The sequence below is a fragment of the Corvus brachyrhynchos genome, unplaced genomic scaffold (assembly GCF_000691975.1).
Source record: "Corvus brachyrhynchos isolate BGI_N302 unplaced genomic scaffold, ASM69197v1 scaffold70, whole genome shotgun sequence".
Classification (NCBI taxonomy): Eukaryota; Metazoa; Chordata; class Aves; order Passeriformes; family Corvidae; genus Corvus; species Corvus brachyrhynchos.
In genome coordinates, this window is record NW_008236217.1 from 6,005,206 (window position 1) to 6,030,957 (window position 25,752).

At 41.0% G+C, this 25,752-nt stretch overlaps 1 long non-coding RNA gene across 5 annotated transcripts in view; it reads left to right on the forward strand.

Annotated features, from left to right (window-relative positions):
- The window catches only part of LOC108449559, a 76,141-nt gene that overhangs the window by 4,855 nt on the left and 45,534 nt on the right, over nucleotides 1-25,752 (forward strand). The window contains exon 1 of one of the 5 annotated variants that reach the window (XR_001865781.1): nucleotides 17,822-24,126. The exons of the other annotated variants lie outside the window; for them this stretch is intronic. This is a non-coding gene — a long non-coding RNA (uncharacterized LOC108449559). Of the gene's footprint in view, nucleotides 1-17,821; nucleotides 24,127-25,752 lie in introns of those variants that run through there. 5 annotated transcript variants of the gene reach the window in all.

The following is a 25,752-nucleotide window of genomic DNA, read 5'->3' on the forward strand; positions in this document are numbered from 1 at the left end:
CCGCAGTTCCACCCGCCAGCATGGTCCCAACAGCCGGGCAGGTGCGGCACGCAGTGAGGGGCTGAAAAATGAATCACAGCATTCACTTTGCCAGGGAGCTTTCAGAATAGCAAAACCCGAGTGGGAAGAGCACTAAGCGACCAAACTTTAAATGCTTTAAATTAAAACTAACAGAGGTTATTTAGGACTAGGATAGAAATAGGAGCAAATAAAAGCAAAACTCTGCAGAAAAGGCTTCTCGGTGCGTGAAGCACCTGGGAGCTATTGTTAAGGGAAAAGCTGATGGGCGGGGGGGAACGTCGGAACGGGGGTGTCCCGAGGCGGGGCTGTGCCGCTCTCCTGGGACGGGGAACCACGCGAACCTCCCGGGACAGCTGCGCCCGGGGGCCGCATCCCCTGCTCCCCCTGCAGTGGCCCGGCCGGGAAACAGGGAGTAGTCCTCAGTAAGAACGTGTGGCTTTACTTTTCTCTCTCGGCTTTTTGTGAGAAGTTTTTGTTTGTTTTAACACAATCCATGCAGTAATTATGGCTGTGTTCTTTGAAAGCATTTTATTTGCTTAGTGCCTAGTATGTGAAGCTCTTAACAGAGATCCAGCCATTTTAATACATGCTCATATAATACAGTCCTCCCTGTGTTTTTCTCCTACAGCAACCACTGTAACTCCTCATATAGCTCCTGAGAATGAGCTAAACCTTTCTCCCTTTCTCAACCTTACCCCTGAAGTGCAAAGTTTCAAAGCAAACAGAAGAAGAGCCAACAGTTGAATAAATGTTTTTGTGAGGCTGTTGTGTGGGGCTGTGTCACTGGGATTTATTATTTTACCGCCATGTGAAGTGCTGAACAGATACTGAAAGTGAATTGAAAGCCTCTATCCAAGTGGTCTGTCTTACACGTCCATGTGCCTTCCCTATATCAGTTTGCAATGCCTGAAATCTCTTCATGGGACAGGCACAAACACTCTGCACAACCATCATCAAACAGGAACGTGGATGCCCTGGTACTTGTTATGAGGGTATTTTGTACTGCTTGCTGTTTTCAACCACGTGGTCTACGGAGAATGGGTATTTTTCAATTCATGTTAGTCACTGAGCTTCTTTAGCTTTGAGGAAAATGTATGTAGACTTCACACAGGTTATTTTAGTATAAGTAATTTGGCTTGGCAGGTGTATCTGAAGGATACTGCACAAGATGTCATTAGCAAGCGATTCCTTTAAATTACAAGTACATGGAAAACATTAATCTATTGTATTCAATCTTATGGCTTCTTATTTTTTCCTAGTGAGGCTACAAAAAAACATTTTGTCAAAATGGGAAATAGTCTGACTCAGATACTCTTAACTAGATATCATGACCATGATATCTTTAATTTAAACTGGCATAATTGCAGGGGACAATTACTGTGAAACAGCAAATACTGAATTTGTATTGATGCTTATAATGCCTTTTGGACTGGTTTTTGGTTCCTGGCATGTTGGGAAAGTTTACTGTGCAAGATATGTTATTCACGTGCCTATTGGTAAACTGGTTATGGGTCATACTGACAGTTTACTGCTGGGGTGTCTTCTTTTTTCTTTTTCTGGAGTTCTTATGGAATGTGTGCCAGTATATTTCTTCTCTCCGCTGCCTGAGATAAAAATCTTGCAATTTATGGATTATTTGGAATATGCAGGTTACATCTAAGAGTTTAATGAAATTTCCGAAAGAGTAAACCAATGGCCCATAGGCTTAAATCGTAATCAGGAATCTCTACCTCCACTGGAAAGGTATTTTAAAAATGCTGAAAGCCAGAAGAACATACATTGAGAATGTGGAGCTGTCAAAACTATAGACTGGCGCAAAGGAGAAAGAAAAAATGGGTTGTCTAGGGCAGTACTGAAGTGTCAGTAGAACCAGGGACTACAAAAAATTATTTGCTAAATGGTGCTCTCCTCTGAATGAGCAACTGGAGTGTATCATTATAGAAATCCTAAACATACATTTCTTGAGTTTGAAGGGCTGATTTTTTAGGGGAAAATTGTTCCATGATTTTTTTTTTTTCCTTTTTGATGAATCTGAAAAGAAGTTTGGAGGCAGTAGCTTTGTCTCGAACCTCTGGCGGATGAATTCAGATTGTAAGCAGAACAAAAGGAGCTCAGCAAACTGCTTGTCGCCACCTTGTGCCACCACTGGCTGATCCCCAGCTGTGGTAGAGCTCCTGCCTTGGCTCAGCTGACTGAGCTGCTTAACATGCCTGCTTCCCAAACCATCACATCCCATGAGCTGGAAACCTTTCCTCGTCTGGTGTGCTTTGATTGATACAAACAGGGAGAGCTTCCACAAGGGGTGGAGTCAAGACATGCAAATGAGATGTTTTGCTATAAATCTTGAGAGGAGTTAGAGCAGAGGGCTTAAACCACTGCTGGTTAGAAGCAAATGAATAGGGATGAGGTGGTGTTAGTAGTCATGCAGGAGCCTGTTTCTGTTACCTCTTGGATGGTGTCACATGAAAAATGGGATTTCATTGCAGCTGACACAGACAAATGTGTCTACATTGACTGGTTTAGTTGTTTTCAGGGGAAACAGCAAGTTGAGTGAGTGATCCTTGCTCTCACCATTCCCTGGGTACAGCTAAAGAGCAAAGGGGTTCAGCTTTGCTTGAGAAACAAGCAGAGTGGGTCACTAAGGCTTTTTTCCAAGGGTTTTTTTTTTTTTTCATGAAAAAAAAGAAAACACTTTGTTTGCAAGAAAATATCTGAAGGTTTTTGGTGTTTATATCTCATTCACAGACCTGTAATTTATTCTCAGTTAATATAACAACAAAGTTAATAAAATAACCTTTGTTTTGATTCTCTGAATGATTCCCCATCCCTCTTTGTGGCTGTTTTGTTCAAAATTAAAGGAGGGGAGGGGGAAGTGAGTATATTCTAGGTACAAAGGGAGAAGATAAAAGCATCGGTCTGTTTCTGTAGCTCCTATGGAATATTGCCATAGTAACAAGGAGCTGACTGTGGCTGTTCATCACTGAATCCTGGGGTAAAGCAGACATTCTTCTTATTCAAAGGAATATTAGTAAAATACAGATTTTTAAGGTGTCAATAAAGAACTAGGAAAAAAATTATCTGCCTTACATAGCACACTCTGTAAGCTAATAATAAAGTGCCACTTTGAAAGAAGACAGGGCAATTAAGGCATTTAGCAAACATCTATAATGCTGTAAATCAGAGCGTTTTGTCTTCCACACAAAGCCATGCTGAGGTGTGATGTGCAGTCACAGATGATGTATTTTGACATCAAATGTGCATGAGATGAGCAGCTCTCTCTTCTCTTCTGCCTAGTACATTTCTGGCATGGCAGTTGGCTGTGGCTATTGCCAAGTATTTGTACTGCAGCATCAACTGGCCATGCTCTAATCCAGATTAAAGTATAAGTGGGTAAAGTATTTTATGTATTTAGAACTGCACATTGTCTCCTAGAGCCTGGTGCTATTTTTTTAACCATTAAGCCACTTCAAGAGGGGATTAAATTCTGTTCCAGGTGTGTGCATCAAGTAAATATCTATATTTTTGAAATTTCAGTGAAAAGAGGAATGGTTCAATTGCTCTTGGGAAAAATTTGGGAAGGATAAAACTGTGCACTGATTTTGGTGCACAATTACTAACATAACTTATGGTTACTATTGTAACTTCTCTGTGCTTTACAGCAAGAATTTGACATTTAAATTGTTGTAGTTCTGTGTCCAATAGCAGCCTTTTTTTTCTAAGCCTTCTGTATTCAGTCAAATGATTGATTAAACAGGATGTTTCTTTGTTACTCTGCACACACTTTCAAAGGTCTTATAAAATTGAAAGTTGCTGCTTCTGGTTTTCTTTTCTGAAGGCTTTTTCAGTCTGAAGCATGTTTAAAATGAGGGCTTGAAGCATGGAGCAGAACTTTTCTAGCAGCCACGGCTGCCTTCTGGGATCAGGAGGTCAGAAGTGGCTGCAGGAACAGATTTTCCTCCACCACGAGTTCTCTGCCAGCCTCTCACGGGTTACAACAAGGACAAGAGCTGGAGGCAGCAGTGCTGGGGAAAGATGCTGGTGCATCAGCCTGGCTCTGACCTGAATCTGTATCATTTTCCCGGGCATCTGGTGCTCAGATGCCCGGGAAAATGATACAGATTCAGGTCAGAACCAGGCTGAATGGATGGAAAGACTCAGCCAGGAGGAGCAATAGCTGGAGGCAATCACTGTTGGAGCTTGCAGAAGAGGAGACTGAGCTGAGAATGCTGGCAAATCCCTGTGAAATACCAAAGTAAATGGATGTCCCAACTCCTCCTGTGATTTGACTCAGGTAGCAGGTGACAAAGTGGCTCCACAAACAGAGCCACTTTATTCACTCAGTTCTGTCCTGGCAGGAGGAAGACTGGCATTCACTTTTTCCTCTTTGAAAAAAGCATTTGAGAATGTCACACACACCTGCACACTGTGGTTGTGGGGCCAAGCACACTGAAGTTAGGTATGAAGGAGTTCATCCATCCCCCTTTATTTATGTGCTCATACGGCCTTTTTATAAGTGATTTCAACATCACTTACTGCTTAGGCTTTGCTCTTGTGCAGCCTGGTTGTATTTCTAGGAGTTTGTTATGCCTTACCATGATGGGTTTTACACAGCTCCCTGCACTGGCCACTGGAAAATGCCAGAACCTGCCTAATTATGCAGCCTATTGGGCTGCATGTTGACATGTTCTGGTTGGTGTTGACTGTGTTGCCTGGTGAAAGGCTGGCAAACCCAAGCTTTCAACTCCTGAGCATACTAATGGGGTCTTTCTTGTGTTTCATCTGCCAGGGAGCCTGTGTGTGGGAAGGGAGTAAATAGAGATCGTGTAACTTGGTCTCTTTCCACAGTTCGAACAGTTGCCTGAATGGTATTTTTATTGCTTGGCCATGAGTAGTAAATACTTTTTTTTTCCTGTGTAACGGTGTCCTATCTGACTTGTGGAGCTCCAGTTTCAAAAACAGCTCTTAGGGTTTCAAGGGCAGCTTTGTGTGTGTGGGAAACTGTGCATTCGTGAGGAGATAGGAAACAAGGATTTGGAAGAGGGAAAATTTGTTTGTGGATTACTGTTTCTTGACAGACAACTGTAGTTAAAAGAAAAAGCTGATAGTTTTAGGTGCAAATGAAGTGCAGGATTTGTTTCTACCTCAAGGTTCATGTCCTTGTCTTAGGGAAGACTTCTTGCTTTGTGGGTGTCCTCTTTGCCTTGTGTAGTAGGCTCAGAAGATAAGTTAAATATTCTCCCTCAGTGTTGTCAACAGCCTGGTTGTTATGTTGCTCTCCTGAAAGGTGAGGGAATGTGGGTGTGAACTCCTTTATGCAGAGGGCGTGAGTGCAGTGACCACTACTAGCATGTTACTCAAATTTTGCCATTTTGTAGGAGAGTTTTCACCATTGGAGAGACGACAGTGAAATGTTTCTGCTTGTAAAAGAATCCAACTCCTATAGATAGTAACAAATTAATAGCTAAGTCACTACAAAAATGTTGATGCAACATTTGAGTGCAGATTTGAGAAATATTTTTCTTGGGTACTTCTTTTTTACTTTAAGGGTTTTAAAATTATCTCCTCCCCGCCTCTGAAGCCAGAGTATGAAAAAAGTCAATGCTCCTGTGAGAGGGCAGATCTTCAGCCCTTAAGGCCCAGGCTCTTTTGGATTTTGGTGTCTGGCTTGGACTTGTGAATGCTGTTCTGTGAGCTGAATACCTCAGCAGAATGGGGCAGTGCCAAGTGTTGCCTCACTGCAACTACATCTGTCTTTTGACTGCTGTGGATTCAGGCCCTTCTCTTAATTTATATGTGTTGTGATGCAGGTGCTGTTGCACAACAAAAACCTTTTTGTGAGGGGAAAAAGATAAAGTACTGAGGTTGGGACTATAATGTGCACTCTCTGTGGGTCTTTGTTTAAATTCTTTAGAAAAAGTAGGCAATGCATAATCTAACAGAAGGATGAAGCAATGTTGACTCAAAGAAGTGTGGGTTCAACACAGTATCTTATGTGCAGCCAGCAATTAATCCAACAAGTTAAGAATGTTAGCACACAGGCAGATTTGAACTTGGATTTAATAGTACATTTACAGTGACTTCTCAGCAGTTGTGTTCACTTGGAGTAAGATTTGGGTCACACACAAAGGAAACACGGGTATGCCCGCATGGATCCTTGTGGGTCCCTTCCAACTCAGCATATTCTGTGATTCTGTCTTTGATTATTCATCTGCTGAATACTTTTTCTGCCTTCCCTTGTGTACATGCCAGGATGCTGCACACTGTAACTCACTCTTGTGTGAGGCCAGCCTTGTATTACTCATGTTGTTTCCTCTTCTTTCAACAACCACCTGTTGATTTATTCCTCGGCCTTCTCAAGGCTGAATTACCCTTGACAGGTGCTGCAGGAGGGATGGAAACTCATGGTATGAGATATACTGCATTAAAAGTCTGAAGCTTTGCAAGCAGAGAGTTGCATGGCTTAAAAGGAGTCTCAAACTGTCCTGTATCAGAAAGTTTTCTCACAGTGGTTTAATTACTTCTTTGTTTCTTTCCACACTTTTGCTGTGCTATCTTCAAGCCCCTTTGATGTTGGATCAGAACTAAACTTCAGACCTCTGTTGGTAGGGAAGAGGTGAACAGCCACTGACTCACAATAATGCCTCTTCACCTAGGCTTATCTGTATGTCTGTTCTGTGTGTTCACTGTGGACTAAAGCTGTGAGCTCAGCTCCAGGGAGCTTACTGAATTGTCTCAGAGTGGTGCTGCTGGGAAACTCTCTGTGGAAAGAGGCAAATGGGATGTCACCAGGGAGCTGCTGCAAGATGGAGCGGGGGAGGGGGAAATAGAAAAATAAGGTTGATGTGAAGAGGAGTAGACAGGAGCTTAGGGACATGGCACAACAACAAAATACCTCAGTCTGTGGCATGGTTCCATTTCTCTCTTATAAATCTTGCACTGCAGACACAATTCTCAGTAGCATCATCTTGCCCCTAGAGAACACGAGCACCTGCACCATCTGTCAGCCTTGTCCTCTCTGAGGCGGGAGAGCGCTGTGCTGTTTGCTGGTATGTCGGGTGCACATTCATCTGAAACCAAAGCATAATCAGAGCCTTTTCCCCCTGCTGCTTTTGACAGAATTGTAAAGGTTTGCTTTGTTTCTCTGCTCAGGATCCTTCAAATGTTGGATTTAACAATGAGAGGAGAACTGGCATGGGTGCCATTACTGCTACTGATTTTAAGATTCTCTCTTTAGCCCTCTCACTTACAAAACACTGTCAGTGCCATAAGGTATTATTGCTGTGGTTCTTTGCCCCAGGCAATGTTGCTGCCTCATAGTTGGAGGGTGAGGGCTGCCAGGTGGGTGCCAAGGCTGCCTTCCACTGTTCTCCACATAGCGAGTGCCTGCAGGCCTTTCTGCAGGTGGGAACCACCAGATTAATGCATGTTTGCTCGTGTCCTTGGTAGCAAAGGATTACTTGCAATGAAAGCAGGATTCTTCCCACTGCGAGCAATGTGCCTCCTGAGCAGTGCTTTGGTGTTTAACCAGTGACATGGATTTTACAACCAAGCTGGAGGAGGAAGTAGTGGCACTTTATGCTTGTGTTTTGTTGTGTTTTTTTCTTTTAACAAAACCAAGCTTCTTTTTATGTATCAGTCATTTTTATTGTACTGTCGTTTTGCTTGTTGTCACATCTGTCTCATTTTGCTGCTTATTAGATACACATTAGATATTCACTGACTTTCAAAATCAATCACTGGCATTCTTGAGATTTCATAGCAACAAATTGTACTACAAAGAGAGGGAAAAGTGATGTCATGCAGGAATAACGTCAGTAATGCCAGGTATTTCTGTGAGATGGCAACTATTTTTTTTGCAGTTATTGGTCTCCTGCAAACAAGAAAGATGTGGTCAGACTTCATCTCAAATAGCACTTGGTAGGGGCAAGTGAATGTGTGTGTTAACTGTTCTGTGTTGCCTCTTGACCTCTGGTGAGGGAGCTTGTGCCACCTCAGAAGCATCACCACAAGAGCTATGGCTTGTATGATTTGGATTGAGAGGATGCTTTCTGTAAGGTCTGTTTCTTGGAATGGCACTTAGAAACTTGGTGAGCCCAGAAAGGTATCAGGCTTAGTCAGAGTTGGATGCTGAGCATTTGATAGTCTAGAATAAACCAAAAAACCCCAACATGTTGCAGATAGAATATGATAAATAACATAAGATTTTTCTGTATCTGGTACATGAATACTTTAGTTCCTCAAGCCAGATCTGAGGTCATGGGCCAGTGCAGGACAAAGAGCTGGTCTGTTTTATGTTGCTGCCACTAAAAACCCATTCCAACCCAGACCTCGAAAATCAGAGCACTTCAGGTGCTTATCCTGAACCTGCATGTTTTTCTTGCCTGGAATACCTGCCATTTCCTAAAGCTTAGAGAGGGTCTGACAGATACCTTCTTCTGTCAGGCAGTGCAGCTCTTCCAGAGTAGTCTAATTTTAGTGAGACATTAATGAAACTTTTTAAAAAACTCTGTGGGTTTCTTTTGTTTGTTCGTGGGTTTTTTTGGTCTGTACTCGTACGAATTGCTTTGATTCTTTGATATCCAATAAAATTCTGGGTGTTTTTAAACGTGCAAGAGACACTCAACCAATTGATATAGTTTGCTTCTTTGTATCTAAACTTTGAGCAAGTCTTGCACACCTGTGAGCCACCAGAGCCGTTGTTCTGCCACAGGCCATCCCTCCAGACCTCCAGGTTTGTCCGTGTCCTGCAGGTCACGAGTCACAGCTGCATACCTGCTATGGATGTTCCTGATACATTAATTGCATCACACATGGAACAAGAAACCTTGCATTTCAGAAGGGTTTATAGGTTGTTTATGACATTTTTGTGGTTTGCTGGTGCAGCCTGTAGGATTTTGGCTGTCCAGTTATGTTTTCTACAGCAGAAGATTGTGTCTGCTGAGTGTTAACTTGTCAGTAAGGATGCACAACTTCCACTCCAGTTTACTGGAGATGTCTGAGAACCAGATGCATGTTCTTGGTGTTTAAGTGTTTATATGTAGTGTGGGTAAGTGTGTGATGGCCAGCCATATTCTAGCTTCATTCTTAGTTTGAATGATACATTGGCAAAGACAACCCAGAAAGTATCCATTGCCACAATTGCACAGCTTCTCTTTTTTGGCACCAATTTATCTGAGTACAGAATAACCACAGAAGGGGACTATCAAAGATGGCAGAGAGGATAAATGTCAAACCAGCATTTACTGAGGAAGATGAAGAAGACGTGATGAAACAGGCCCCAATGGATCAGGTAATGTCCTTATGGAAGGCTACCTGGTAACAGACAGCACTGAATTTCAGGACTTATGATCAAGTCGCAAGGAAATCATTCAGTTGCCCAAGGGCTGGTGTTCCCTTTTTAGTACCCAATAGAGTTTCTGTATTGGTGGAGCACCTTGGTTTAACTGGTAAGAGAATGGATCCTGACACAGTTGTGGTTACTCTACAGGCATCTTTCATGAATTTGTTTAATTTTATTCTTTGTTTATGTCTGTGTGGGCAAGAGCAAAACTTGATTATATAGCCTAAAATGCTGAAAGTGGTCTTCAAAAAAACCTCCCACATACCAAGGGAAATTAGATTTTTAGGTGTGGTGTTTTGCTGTCACTGTGCTGCAGTGCCCGTTGTTTTCATCAGCTACCAGGGGAGAGAGTCTGTACAGGGAGGCGGGCAAGGAGTTCTTTGGCAATTTTCAGTATAGAGTATTCCCTTGTGCATCAAATGGGAGTCCACCCTGGTTAGCCTAGACATTAGAGGGGTGATATTCAACAGTATTTGCATAATGGCATATGAAAATATGTGCTATGTTGGAAGACTCTTTTCAAAAAAGCTTTTGTAGGCACTGTTGTGGGATACTCTCAATATTTTCTTACTGCTCTAGTGTTTTCTGCATTAGGGTGCAGTTTGATGCAGCTGGGTCTCAGCTCATGCCTTCCTGATAACTGAAAGAGGTTTGTTTTTACTTCAGGAACCATTATGTCACTTGCAGGACAGTGCATGCACTAGTGTGACAGCTGTAATTCTGTGGTGCCAGAGACAGTAATTGTACACAGCTGGAAAGACACCTTGTGTTCAAACTTGTTAGCAGAGCCTGTTGAGATGGACATGGGCCAATGGTTGCAAACTGAAGGAGGGTCAATTTAGATTAGATATAGGAGGAATTCTTTTACAAAGAGGGTGGTGAAACACTGGAACATATTGCCCAGAGAAGTGGTGGATGTCCCATCCCTGGAAACATTCCAGGTCAGGCTGGACTGGACTCTGAGCAACCTGGGCTAGTTGAAGACATCCCTCCTCATAGCAGTGGGCTTGGACAAAGTGACCTTTAAAGGTCCCTCCCAACCCGGACCATTCTATGATTCTACAATTCCACTGGTAGTTTGAATGTACTTTTCTTTCAGAAGGTTGGATCTTATGGCTTTTCTTTTCCTCCTTTTACTGTATCTCTGGCCATACATCACTGTTTGGCATATTCTGCAGCAGAAATGTCTTCTCTGTGCATTAAGGCATCCAAACTCCCGGGGGCTCGAGCATTATATGGAAACAAGCCTCTCCCAAAGCCCCTGCGCGGACTGCAGGGCCCGGGCAGGCAGGGGGCCCAAGGACACTCAGGTCAACGTTGCCATCTACTGGGGCTCTTCAGGAGTTGCCAGTTGCCAACAGCTGGCAAAAAAAATGCGCTTGTAGTCTGGGGGTGGAAATTGTGCAGATATTGGTGTGCATATGCCAGCAGCTAAAAACTACACGCCTCCCTCCCAGGTCCGTTTAAGATGAGCTTAGAGAAAAGAGGCTTCCAGAAGCTGGGGAAGGAAAAGGGTCCTTGGACTAAATCTGCTGTTGCCTTCTCCTTTCCCCAGGAAAAAAGCCACCACTGCTGTGGACATTTGCTTCAAGCAGTTACTACTGCCCTGTACTTTATGATACTTGTGAAGTATTCTGTAAAAGGTGGTTTTGCTCACATTCATTGCTCTGTGCCCTAAAAGTCTCAGTTGCCAATTTAGCCAACCCATACTTGCATCAAATAGAAGTGTTAGTATGTTTGTGCCCCTAACTGGTCCCTAGCACTCTGAGGAAAGTTAAGCATCGTCTTCTTTGTTGCATTAATTAAATTCATTTAACTGTATAATGCAGATAGATTTCTTAGGTGTATATCAAAGACTAGTCTGTCTCTTCCGTTTTAAAGATAAACACAATAAAACATGTATGTGAAATGACATTTCAAAGGGCTTATTATTTAAACAGTTTCAACTTGCTAAACAGCTTGAGCTCCTTTAGCTTTTCCTTTTATTTTCCACCTATCCAAGATGGAGATATAAATAAATATATATATATTTAAAAGATGAAAAATACACGTTTTTAACAACAACAAAAAAAAATCTGCCAAGTGTAAATTAGTTAGCGAGACTTCCCCTTTCACCCATCCACTCAAGTGCCACCTTAAAATGTAATAGGATCTCTACAGGCAGAGAAATGCTGTTTATGGTCCTGGGACTTGCTGAATAAGGAAGTTCAAAAGCAGAGAATTCAGATCTCAATCTCTGGTTTTAGCATCACCGAAAATCTTGAACAGCAAAAGGAGAAAAAAGTGTGAAGTTGAGGAGCGGGAGGATGTTGGAAAAGGGGGTAGCCAATATTTATGTATGAAATTCTTTGAATTACAAGAAGAAATTTTTTCTCAGAAAGATTTTATTTATATTTTCCTCTGAGAACTTTCTTGGTGCAGGAAAGGATTTTCTTTCTCCAATTCAGCTACAACAGACCACTTGGTACTGAGGGCTAGGACTACTAAGGTGCAACTTCAGCATAGATGCATATACTTTTCAATAATTCATGCATTATCATAGTAACTCGAAGGTTTAAAAGCAGAAAAGAATGACTGCACAAAATGCACAATAAAAACAAAATAAATCAGGTGAAAGGAAGGCTGTTTGTAACAGTAACTACAAGAGAAATTGTTTTTTCCAATGATAGGTGCAAAACCTGAGATATTAAACCCACTTTTCTAGTTATACAGTCACTGAAAAAACCTAGTAAGAAATGTGATTTGTTTTGTTTTCTTGTTTTACTTTGGTATATGCAGAAATTCCCAAATAAATAATATAAATAAAATAGGATCTTTTAGTAACAGACAGAATTAAATTGCTGTCCCCAGAAACTGCAGACAACCCAGCAATCTCCAAACAGTTTTTATAGCTTGCAATTCACCAAATGCCAATTGTGGAAATCTCCTTCCTGTCTGTCACTCAGGTTGCTAACAGTGACATCCTTTTATGGACTCTACCCTTTGCAGTTGCTATTCTTTTCCCCCCCTCCCCCCCCCTCAGAAGAGGAGAAAGCCTTCCAAAACTTTCTTGGGTTTTGCCATATTTTCAGGAAACACTGGGGAACAATCCTGCCTAGAGTGAAGTAACACATTTAGTTTGGTGACTTGCCAGTCCCCAAAATCCCTGTGGGTATCAATATCTAAATGTTAGGAGATTTTGTACAAGTTTTGTAGGTTTGGTCTGTCAGCTTGGCTGTACAACAGCTTTGCTACATGGTAAGAATTCTTCCCCGTATTTGAATCAAAGTTTTTGCTCCTGATGGTGTTATTTTGTTTAGCTATGGATTTCCACATGCTGTCTTGGACTGTTATTGGCCTGCTTGTGATTATGTTTTTACACAATGTTGGTAAGCTGGCTCGCTGACAGGAATATAGTCAGAGCTGTGAGCTGAATTCTGTTCCTTTACTAATAACTAGTCTGCAGGCAGAGAGACTTCTCATCCTCTCCGCTCTCTCATGTGCTGAGGCTTCTGTCAGCATGAGGATTTTGTGGTGAGGTGCCCCACTGCCTCTTAGCAAAGCTTTCCCTGGAGTATCCTCCTTTCTTTACACTATTTATTCCTCCAGCAGGGTCAGTGAAGACATGAACGTGTTGGTCTCTGGAACAGATGCCACAAATCAGTCTAGCACTTCTTTCTAATTTTAATGGAGATGAGCTACTCGTTGTAATTTCTTGAATCTCTCATTTAGGATGTAGAGAGACCATAAATCTTAAAGCAACCAACATTCCCAGATCCCACACTTTGAAGTGAATGGGAGCTCCTGGGTCATCAGCACTTTTCGGAAACAAGCTGCTTAACTAGGTGTCCGAAGCCATTACAGTCTTTTCTTTTTTTCTTTCCGAGAATTTTGGTCTCAATATTTGAGTGAATATACAACAAAAAGTTTGCACAGTGGGAGCAACAACAAAAAGGTTGCACAGTGTGAGCAAACTCAGTGAACATCCTCAGGCAAAGCTTTTGGATACTGTAGTATCCAAACTCAGCAATCCTGAGTGCCCTGCCAAGAGTTTGGCTTGAAGATTACATTACATTTATTATTAGATTTTGTTTGGTGGGAGGGATTTGGGGTGGTTTTTGTTGCTTTCAACACTGTTATTAAAAAAAACCAAAACAAAACCAAGAAAACCTAACCCAAATATCAGTCTTGCTGTGTTGTTGGTTTTTTTGTTGGTTGGTTGGTTTTTTGGGTTTTTGCCTTTTTTTTTAGGGGGGGAGGGTGGGGGTGGTGTTCTTTTAGTTGGTTTGGTTATTGTTTGTATGTGTTTCTTTAAGTTTCTGTACCTTTCATTCCGTATCTTACATCTTCTCCTTTGAAAACTTACTTGGATATGGTGTGGGATAGTCTGAACAATTGCTATAAACATCTGCTAAAAGATGTTTCTCTGTGGAGTATAACATAGCTAAATGTATGCAATATATTATTATGTTCTTATTCTTGCTTCCTCCTCTTTGTCTTTAGTTGAAAATTCAGTTTAACTCCATAGTGTCTATAGATGAAAGAGTTAATCAAGCTGTGTGCTGTTACTTGAATTGGAGACTGTTTTTAAAGAATAAGAACAATTTTTCCGGTACATAAACTATGTAGGCAATATACTGAAACATAGATGAAAAAACAGACCAATTTCTGGAAAATCCTTGCAAGTCAGTTCGGAAAGAAGGGGAAGAAACATGAAGGTAGTCCTATGGCTTATCATCCATTAATGGATCATATCTTGGCACAAGTGTTTACATTTACCTCAGGTAAACTCTTCAGCCTGTGTTGGCTGACTCTTGAGGGTTGACTCATCCTGGCAGCAGCCTTCAGCAGCCTGGCTTCTTGTAGTAGCCCATGTGGTGTGGGACTCATGTTTTAATGGCACAGCTACACTTCTGTGACAGCACTTTTGTGGTGATCTCAATGATCTCATTGTGGGCAGGTGCTTGTATTTTGTATTGGGGAGTTATTCTGTCCAAATAATCTTGTACTGGGAGCACAGTGGCACAGTAGTCTGGGGGGCTCACAGGTGCCCAAGCACTGCAAAGAAGTAGGTAAGAGCTGAACTGCCCTAGTGGAGGAGGTGAGGGGCATTCCCTGTGCTGGAAGTGTGGTGCTCTGCTATTGCTTGTAATGCTGCAGCATTATTTGTGTGTTGGGTCTTTGACAGGCTGAAACAGAGCCATCAGCAGTCTGAGTTCCCCCTTTGTATCCACATGATCTGGAGCTTTACTAAGTGGAGGACCCATGCTGGAGCAGCCTGTTCCTGAAGGACTGTGCCATGGATCCATGCTGAAGCAGTTCATGAAGAACTGCCGCCCATGAGAAGGGCTTACCTTGGAGGAGTTAGTGGAGGACTGTGTCCTGTGGAAGGGACCATGCTGGAGCAGGGGAACAGTGTGAGGGGCCCTCCCCCATAAGGAGGAAGAATTGGAAGAAACAACATGTGATGAACTGACCACAGCCCCCACTCCCCAACCAGGAGTAAAGTTAAGCCCAGGAAGAATAGGGGGGTGGGGGAAAGGTGTTTTTAAGATTTGGTTCTATCTGTCATTATCCTACTCTGATCTGACTGGTAAAAAAGTTTAACTCATTTCCCCAAACAAGTCTGTTTTTCCATGACAGTGGGAGAATCTCTCCGTGTCTTTATTTTGACCCATTGCTGTATTTTCTCTACCCTGTCCAGTAGAGGAGGAAAGTGATAGAGTGGCTTTTGTAGGCATCTGGTCTCCAACCAGGGTCAAACCACCTTACAGCCTGAGGACTCTGAAAAAAAAAAATTAAGCAAACCAAAACAGATATACAATTCTTCAGTTATGTTGTCTGATCTCTCTTATGCTTTGCTTTTCCCCAGTTCACAGGATGTCTGTTGCTGCTCCTGTCTTCAGACAAGCCTAGTCCTGACAGAGGGAGAATTGAAAAATCAAAGGAAAGACAGTCAGTGTAGGGCAAGAGAGAGAAAGTTCATTGCCTCTCACTGGCAGCCTTACAGTGGTCAGTAAAACATGTTTAACATCTGTGGGATATAGTAAGACAATTGAATAGATTTAGGATTTGGTTTTCTGTTTGAATGCTAGATTGAAATGTGAATGGTTGTCACAGAAAAAAAAATTACATTTGTGGGTTTCACTTATCCACTACTCTGACAAGGGAAAAATGTACTTCCATGATGCAGGTGAAAGCAAGATTACTGTTGTAAACCTAAATAGCCCCAGATCAAACAAGCTAAGTTGTTGTATCTTGGGGTTTCCTTTCTTTTTTTTTTTTTTTTTTTTTTTTTTTTTTTTTTTTTTTTTTTTTTTTTTTTTTTTTTTTTTTTTTTTTTTTTTTCTTATAAAAAATTTTTTTTCTTTTCTTCTTTCTTTCTTTCTTCTTTCTTTTTTATTTATTTATTCTTTATCCTAGAAAGAAATTACAGTTGCCAGTACTGCTCCCAGACCCTTTGAGATTCTTCTTCTGGGATGCTAAACTTTGTTTCCACTGCTGGAAAATGATTTGGAAAATGAACAGTTAGCCAACTTGCATTGTCCTGAGGTGCTGTGAAGTGAATTTGCCAAGGTTAGTTTCCTTGCTGACTTCATCATGTTGATCTCAGGGTAAATCAGCATCTCATCTTCCTAAAAGTGATGGGTTTTTATTACCTTGAGGTGGGCTTTGTATGTGGTTTATGCTGAGAGGGTTCTCCTGCTCTACAAACCAGTCCTGAGTGGGCTGATGGAGGGAGGAAGATGATGGTGAAGATGTCTTGCTTAGGCGTCAAAACTGGTGAGAGGCTGCAGAGCAGGACTCCGGTTCAGGCTACTGATGGTAGGATACACACAGTGTCCCTGAGGAGGTTTCTCAAATTTCCATAACGGAATTGTTGTAACCATTCTGATATTTGGTGCCCTGAAAGCAATGATCAAAATTAACTTGTGTTTGCACAGAAGTGCTGTCATTTCAGTTTTGATTGCAGGGTTGGCCATCACCTACAGATAATGCACGTTTCCTAATAGTTCAGATATCTTAGACCCTTCCCAAAAAGCATTCAGTGGATTCAGTTACTGCTAAAGTGATTGTTAGCAGCTGCTACACGTCAGAATTTGAACTGAGCCTGTCAAGGTTGACATGAATGTTTGGTAAGCCACTGGAAGAAAGCTGGCTTGATTTTACACATGTAGGAAGCTCTTAGGCAGAGTGTCATAAATGCTGTATGGATTTCAAGGATAGTGCTTGAACCAGGAAGACAAAATGGCTTTGGAGCATTGTCTGAACGGCACCTGAAGTGATGCAGGACAGCTGCCCAAGGACTGCATGCACATGTGCCCTTCACATCTCACAGCCTGCAGTACAGAATGCGACAGCAGCTAATTTATATGTGTTTTCTGTGTTACAGCAGCATGTTTATGTGCATGTATCTATGTGCAGGCCACATAACAATAAATAGATTGAGCTCTGGTTTATGGTTTGTCCTCTTTGTGAAGATTTAAATGTTCCTCTTTTGGCTCTGCATCTTTAGGTCCTGCGGCTAGGAAACTAAAATAGATTTGCAAGAGGTAATAAAAGTTGCTATTTTTTCAGTGTCACTGTAGCTGGATACACAAGCATCAGGGCACAGCCTTCAAGACACTGTGACGGTCCCCTAGACCTCCTCCCTCTGTACGAGAATCTGGTGCCTGAAGCTCTGAACCTTCCTACCTGTCTTCTCAAGGCTGGATTTCCAGCTTTGAGAGGGGGTGAGAGACTCATGTCCAGAGCAGAGATCATGTGAGCAGGTGAGATTTATAGATGAACATCTTTGTGCACACTGTTGTGCCATGGTGGCTGCAGTTGTGTGAGTGAGGAACAGCCAGCCCCCTTGGAGCAGCGCAGGTGCCTCATTTCAGAATGACCTGGATTACTTTTATGAGAGCCCTTTGAAGTCAGTTGCACGGACACGAGGACATTTTGAACCATTTGCAATGCAGGCATGAGACATCTTTGGGTGGCACTTTGCTTCTGCTCTTTTCATCCTCTTGAGGAGAAGGTCAAGTGAACAGATGAAACTCCCTGTGTACAAATGACAGTAAAGGGAAGGGGAGTCCCATTTAGTCAACTTTTAAATTAATAATCTACTCTGTAATTTCAGAACTATACTAATTTATTTCACATTAAAAATAGAAAGGCCACAAGAATTTCTTCAAGCTGACAGATAAGAGCAACTGATGAGTGACAATTGTCCATTTTTTTTGTTGACTGCTGAAGTCATTGTCAGTAGACCCTTAAACTGACAGAAATAATTTTGAAGATAAGAATCTTCCCAGGATAGGAGAAGATATTTGACACAATTCTGCTAGTAGCTGTATACATACATGCTGGTCAATTGACCAGAGTGAAAATATAAATATATTGAAAAATATCTATCTATATCTATCTATATATTTTTTTTTAAATGTAAAATGCTCAACCCATATAAAATTTTTTAAAACAGCAACAAAACTTCTTGTTACAATTTTTTTAAGTTTCATCAAAGCAACAGTTAATAAAAGGGAGAAGCTTCTGTGTCAACAGGCTAAGAACAATCCCACTTTTCCAGAATTTTTATTTCGAATTAAAATGAAAATCACTTGTGCATTGTGGGGTTTTTTTAGTTGTTGGTTTTTTAATTTTTTAAAATTCCATTTTGCATGTGCTGTTCAAGCAAAAGGCCTTTTTTAGTGTCTGATGATGAAAAATTTGTCCTAATTTATTTTTGTTGTTCAAGAAATATGAAAAAATCCCCTAGCTGAAATGGTGAAAACAAAATTTGTTTGGGGGAGAAGGTATATGGAAGCCTTTCTTGAGTGTGTGGTTAAATTAATTTTTAGGATGTGGCATTAGATATACTAGGTGTAATTTCTGGATTATTTGTTTAATGGTAAATACAAATTAGGATAAATACATGGTTGAGATTATTCTTGCCTAATACTTTTTATTATTCGTTGTATCACTTTTATAAATTTTTCAGCATTGTTTTAAAAAGATTTAACTTCAAAATATCTCTGCAGTTTACAGCTAGATAGAACCTCTCTCCAAGTTTTCAATGGGGTACAGCAAGCTGTTTAAATAAATGCTGCCAATTTCTGTGCTTTTTGGTACCAGGATTGTTTTCATGACCTAGTAATTTACGAGGGTTTGCAAATGAGTGGCCTCATTTTGCATGTAGGGTTACCAGTGAAGAGCAAAACCTGCTCCTAGTAAGTCTCAAAGGCTTGGATTCTATTTCGGTCTTTTGAAGGTTTAACTTTAACTGAGAAACATTACAACAAAAATAACAGCCTAACTTTGCATGACATTTTCATTTGAACTTGTAATTAAAAAATATGTGGTCTGATTTACCCCCTGTGGGAGAGGGAAATAAATCTCCTGCTTAAGACAGCTATTATATCTGGTGCCACATATCGGGTTGTCTCTACAGGTCCCTGTCAAAGTGGAGTTGTAGGCTTATTAGCATCCTATTAATATGTGCATAAAATGTAGTCTGTGTCTGAGCCCAAATACACAAGCTGGGAAATCAAAGAGAAATCCTTCACACCTTTTGCTGGCTTCATCCTGAACTTTTATTTAGTTTAAAACAACTTCCTTAAGAGAATTTCCTCTTCTAAAGGAAACACTTTTCTCCATACTTAACAGGGGAATACTGCATTGAATTATTTTTGGAGTGACACAGTCACCATTGGGAGAGAATTGCTTTAATCATGACATATACATAATTTTGTCTTGTGTAAGGTATCAATCAATTCGAAAAGTATTGACCCATCTGTGGCTTTTTTTTTCTTTATAGGTGAGGGTTAGGGAAATGTTGAGCAGAGAGTATTTTCCCTTGTATTTTATCAAAATCTTATTAAGAAAGGGCTACAAAGGCTGCTCTGTGTTACACATTTTGTTTTATTTATATGAACAATAGGAGGATACTTGTTTCTGAGTACTTTAGGGCTTTATGTATACTACAAAATTACCTCAAACTTGGGTTGGTTTTATACTGACCTGGATATTGCAGTGGAAAAACCTTGACTTTAACAGTCATTGTAATTTAGAATTCCATTTGTTTAGCTTATGTCAGTAAGAAGTGGATGTAGAATGAATAATTATAAGTCACTATTAAACTGAAATAAGAGGTTTGTACAAGTTTAAAATTCCATGTTTAGTTTAAGTGGGAGCTGAGAGTTGCAGGTGTGGAAGGAATAGGATAGATCCTTGCATGCAATGTTTTTTTCTGGTGCCTAGCCTCAAATGTGCCTCATGAACTGTTAGGAATCATTTTAAAAAATTAGGAAATTCTGTTGAAGCTTGAGAGTTAAGAAAAACTTCATTTGGTAAAGGAAGTTGAAGTGCTTTTAAAATCAAACCAGTTATCTAATTTAACAGTTCAAACAGTTTCCAACAGCTTTATCTTGTTCAAACCATCGAAGTCTATTTTTAGATTTTGTTCTTCAAGATTTTTTTTTCCAAAGTATTTTTCCCCTTTATTTTCCTGACCTGTAGCTTCCAGTGAAAGTGTTCCCTGAATTGCCTGCAGCTACTGTCCTGCAGAACCAGCAGCCTCCAGGCAAGCTCTTCCCACACTCGTGTGCCAATAGGTCTGGAAAAGTTGCTGTATCCAATTACTAAGTTGTCATAACAATTTGTAAAAGTATGTTAATGCTTCTTTTTACAGGAGTGCCTCGCACGTTATTGCTCAGGGCTTCCACAGCATTATTTCCCATTATAAGTTTATGTCAAATAAGCACATGGAGGACTGGAAAGTGCAGACTTCCTTTACCTGGGCCTGCACACACAAATGGTTGAACTTTTGTAGCTTTGTCAGCTGTGTCATGTGGGCCTCGAAGCCTAAAAAAGAACAACAGCTCAAGTTTTTTTCTCTTCTAGTATCTTAAGCTTGTTTAACCTGTGTTTTCCACAGTGAGTTGCATACATGGATTTAATGTATACATGGAAATTAAATTAAAAAAACTAAAACCAACAATTTTTTTTCTGCCCAAGATCTACCTGTGAGGGAGACTACATTTGTAGAAATTAGTAATTCAGCTCAGCTCTTTTGTTGTAAAGGCCTGTAGATGTCTAATGGCACTCGTGTTCATTTGCGGGCATGTCTGCATGGCCATGCTGTGCCCTGGGGTGTTCTGAGTATACAGCAGGAAAACAGCAATGGTGGTGAAAATAAGCACATTTAATTAAGTGCTGACAAACTTTAAATCTGTTTTATTCCAACCATTTTAAACTGGAAGTGCTTGAGATACATTAAAATACTACTATTAATATTTATGTAGCAAAAGACTTTAGAGCTAATTACCTCAGATCTACTTTGAAGTGAGCCTCCAGCTGCTCCCCTTTGGCACTTGGAGGCTCACATCATGAAGTGGGGCTGAGGATGGATGGATGGATGGATGGATGGACATGCTTTCCCCTGTGTGTGCCAGCTGCCAGTGGGTGTTTTGGTCCACAGTTCCAGAGGTAGCTCAAAGTAAGACAAACTTGGGCGGGTGCTGGGTCCTCAGCACTGACTTTCATTCTGCAGGTTCAGCTTCCTCTATTTTGTGCCGTGCTAATGTGGATGTGGACAGAGATGTGCTCCCAGATCCTGCTCGTTTCATTAATCTTAATGTGTCCATAATGCATCTTATGAGGTGTGAAACTCTTGGTCCTCTTGAGTCACTTGTACTGATGTAGTCTGTAAAACTGTATTGGGACTTAAAATCTTTAGCTTGGGTATGCAATTCATTGGTATATTAGCAGATAATCACTCATTTTTAATCTTAACAGCTATTTATTTTGAGCAAATAAAATAAAAATAAGCTAAAGACTGTAGGCCTGGTTATGCTAGTCTGTATTAAAAAATGAAAGTGTGTAGGACTAAAGGATGGTAATTTTGGAATTCTTCTCAGATGCTTTCTTCAGAAGAAGAAAATTTGGAGAATACTGAAGAGGAAGAGGGGAAAAGTGACTGCAGGGAAAACTGAGAGCTGGATGCTGATCCAATGGAGGACCCACATCAGTTTCTCTGTTGGATATAGCAGCAGGTGTTACGAGAAAACCCCCATAAAGTACGTCTGCAGTGAAGCAATGGATCTAAAGACACGCTTTAACGCTTCAAATTTGCCACCTTTGTGAACTCAAATCTCACAGTTGCTCTGTGTGGGAATGTACAAATGAGATGGGTTATGGAGAGTGGAAGCAAGTGGCTGTGTCCAGCGTAGCCACTGCTTTGCTCCTCTCACTGCCTGCAGAAGCCCAGGCTTTGGCTGTCTGTGAGCTAGCGTGGCTGGAAACCGGGGCTGTAAAACTGTAGTGTGTGACCTGATGATCTCCGTGGTGTCTCCTGGTGTTTCTGTTTTATGGTCCTTTCACACCTCGCCAGCCTTCCCAGTGCTTGCATTACTGGAATGCAGCACCAGACTCTGGGATGAGACAGGTGAAATGGTTGTAAAGTAACCAGGAAATGAAAGCTCCCCTCCTCACCCATTTTGTATTTCCATGGGATTGTTAGCGTGACAGGGTTATAGTTACATTTAAAGGAACACAACATGTGAATCACTGTATGTAGGCCGGCATTTCAGTTGTGACTGTGACAGTTGCTTTTCAACACCTGAATATCAATTTAGTCTTGGTAGATATCTCTGAATCTTTTCACCCAGCCGCAGCAATGCAGAGAAATGCAGATCTCACGTCTACATTTTACCTGCTTTGTGGCATTGGGCTCTGGCTTCTAGAATTTAGAGCCACTTTTAAGCAGATGCTCACTTAATCATGACTTTATGCTTTCTCCTCATTTTTTAAATACTTGACATGAGAAGGGAAAATCCTAAAGGGGATGACAGTAGCAAATAAACTGAGAAAAGCAGTAAATGCAATGTCTGCCTCTTTCTCAACCTATTTCTGAGTTTAGTCTATTCAGGGCTTGTGAAGTAGCACATTGTTTTTTCCATGCAGGGAGAAACTGTGACCGAAGATTATATATGTTACTATTGCCTGAATTTTTCAATTTCTTGAAGAGTTAGCCTTGCAAGAATGGCAGGTGTGAATCTCATCAAAGCAGAAAATATTTTTCCCTATTTAATGTAACTATTAGCGGTTTAAAAGAACTTGCAAACAGTGCCCAGTTGGGCTGAGCAGGTTTTTGTTCTGAGATATTTTCCTGTGTGGAACGTCCTGCATTTATAGGCAGTAAATGGTAGCACATACTTAGCTGGCATGGAGAAAAAGAAATAGTGCCACTGGTTTCAGTAATGCAGGAGGCACCGTGGAGAGATTCTGCTAACAAGAGCTGTTCTCACTGTTTGCATGGATGTTGTGCAAAACCGAAAGGGAACCTTGAACTCCTGAAGAACAGCAGATGTGGAAAAACTGTTGTCTCTAATTGACACTGTGGTGTCAGGTGAATGGAAGCAGTGAGCTAAACAAGTTTCTTCTCTGGGTTAAATTTCATTTCTGATCTCAGGAGTGATGACACATTCCCACCTTTCCTCTTCGGCAGCGCTGACAGATCTGTCCTTTACTTGGTAACATGCTCCCACTAAATGTTTCAAGTTTTTTATATATCTCTGTCATATTTAAATGGCTAACAGGTTTGCAACAGTTTAATATTCAGAAAGTGAACCTCATTTTCTTGGGAAAATAGAACAGCATGAACTTTACTTCTTTATGAAAACACATAAAACTTCCACAAATCTCTAATAGATATAGTGATCTACAGTTTGAATGATCGAGAGTGTAAGATGATTTTTTTGCACGGGAAATTTATATTTTGACTTTCTTTGTAAGCTAAATATAATGGGAATTTTCACAAGTGTGTGAATCTTTATAATCCTCCCTAATCTTGTATCATGGGATTCCTCTCAACATTAGCTGCTAAAAGTTAAGTATCTCTCCTAAGGGAGTAATCTAGGAAGTAATTCCTCACCCTCCCCCAGCAGATACCATGCCAGGGATTCATCTCACCTGTTTTACTCACCTATCCTAGAATGGGATAAATGGCAATCTGGAGACACTTATCTCTCTTGCTTGACTACAGAAGGAGCCTAGATGACTGGCTTGGATGAGCCACCTGATTTCTAGGTGGCTGTAGAGCAGGGACACTACCTCTTTTGGCCTTAGAGTATAAGATGTAGTTTTCAAAGATATATTCTTAGTGCTGAAAGGGTTGCTTATATATATGCACTCAGTTGTGCAAATAGTAACACCTTTCTTGTTAGCTCGTGTTTTGTGTATGGATTTGTGTACACTTAGATGATCAGTATTTAGGTGTATTATTCTATGTCCCAAATTTCTTTCTGAGAAGTATCAAGACAAAACTGAAATGCGTGTATGCAGGTAAGTTACACAGGCACAACTTCTTCCTTCCCACAGAGGAATGGGGAAAGCTCACATTGTAATGGGTGAAACTCCCCAGCAGTTTGGTACCTGGGAAAGGCCAGTCTAGGCTAATTTCAAATGGAATAAATAAACCTCATTCTGAAAATCCTGCAAATGTCCACATCAGTTGTATCCTTTTAGCTATGGAGGAGAATGTTTGAGTTTACATATATTCATGGAGCAGCACATCAGCAGAGTCCACTCAATTGAGTTCTTTGATCTGTGGAAATGGGCAAACTGGTTTGGCTTCCTGTACTCAGGCTTCCTCATATGTCATTTTCTGTATTGCTGAGGAATATCAGTACCTCAATCATTTCACTCACTTCTGTCACACAGTGCACCTGTCCCAGCATGCCAGGAAACAGTGATGTGGAGTCTTCTGCTCTCCGTTCCCTGCTGAGCCGAGAGGAGCAAGACAGGTACTGAATTTCTCTACCTTGGTGGCCACATGGTCTCCTTGAAGTGCTGAGCTGCAAAGCAGCAGCAGTGAGGAGTCAGGGCTGGTGCAGAACTCAGTGGTTCCTAGACATTTCCCATGACAAGAGCACTGGACAGGTGAGCTCTGGATACACACAGGATTTGTGGGTTTTCTGTCAATTATCTTTCTGGGTTCTAGGCTGCCAATATCTGGGCATGATAAGGACACTCCTATACCCCACACCTGTATGACAGTACTGAGACACATGACACAAGGCTTAAAGTATATATCTGGTTATTCCTCAAAACCCATTGGATAGGTGTTCTGGGAACTCTGTAGTAGAGTTTATCCCTCTGTCACACAGGATTTTCAATGCTTGTTGTGGGGGCTGTTGTATGCAGAGGCTGCAAAACTCTGTCATGCTGCTGGAGGAGCAGGAGTTGGGAGCTTCAGTGAGAACTGTCAGCAGAGGCAGTGGAGGGAGCAAAGAGGTGGGTAACTGGGCACACCTTTGCCAGTGGGGATTTAACATTTACTGCAGTTGGAAAGTAACTTACTCATTTGCTGATGTTTGCTTTGATTTTATTGAAATGGTAAAAAACAGTGGAAAAAATTATTAAAAATGAAGGAAAATCAAAGAGAAACAGGAGGGCACCGAATTAGCACAGGTTTGGTTTGTTTTCCTTGTAATGCCAAAAGCATCAAGAAACTACCAAACATCAGCTGATGATGTTTGGGTTAACTTTCATCTAGCAGTGATGAGAGAAATGGCACATGAGAGCACCCTGGCTGTGGATGGTTGTAAGACAAAGGTTGATTTAGTGGAGTTGAGTGGGTTGTTTCACCCATATTGTTTTATATCATGACACTCACTAAGAAGATCTCTCAGTTCTCTGGGCTGGACTCTGACTTTCCCCTGCCTTTTGCAGTGCCATAATGCCACAGAAGTACTTTTTCATTTCAGAAAAACAGTTACAAGCTGGTAAAATCTTGGTTTGTGAGATTGCAACCTGCTTTGTTATTTTTTATCTTACAGTCTCAATGCAAAAGTGAGAATCTTATTCTGTGTCATGTTTCAATAAAATTCTGTACTTGCTCAGGGAAGAAGTAAGGCACAATCTATAAGTGACTTTAAAAGGCTTGGGTAATTTATTGAGGTTTCTTGGATAGCAGTTACAAAGTGTCTTACAATTGACATAAGGATTTCGAAACTGTATATTTTGTGCAATGTTTTTGGATGAAGTAGAACATGTTTTTTGGTCTTTTTTAATTCTTGAAGACCTTGACTTAATTTTGAGAACAATGTGCTTTTCACTCTGTTCTACTGGAAAATTTGCGATTTGAAAAAAATAATGTCCCCATTGCAAAAATCTGAGAATTCACATATATTTTCTCAGTGAGCCCATTTGCCTGACGTCAGCTATTGTGTTATGCATTCTCCTCGAAAAGAAAAGTTGAAAAGGAGTGAGAGAGAGAAACAAAGAGGAAAAGGATCACAGTATCTCAATTTTATTTTCTTTCCTGAAGAGTATTCTCTTTGGACAGACAGTAATTGTAGTTTCTAATGACACAAACTTGAAGGGAAACAGAAGAAGACTACAAACAGGTTTATGGGCCTATCAGCAGG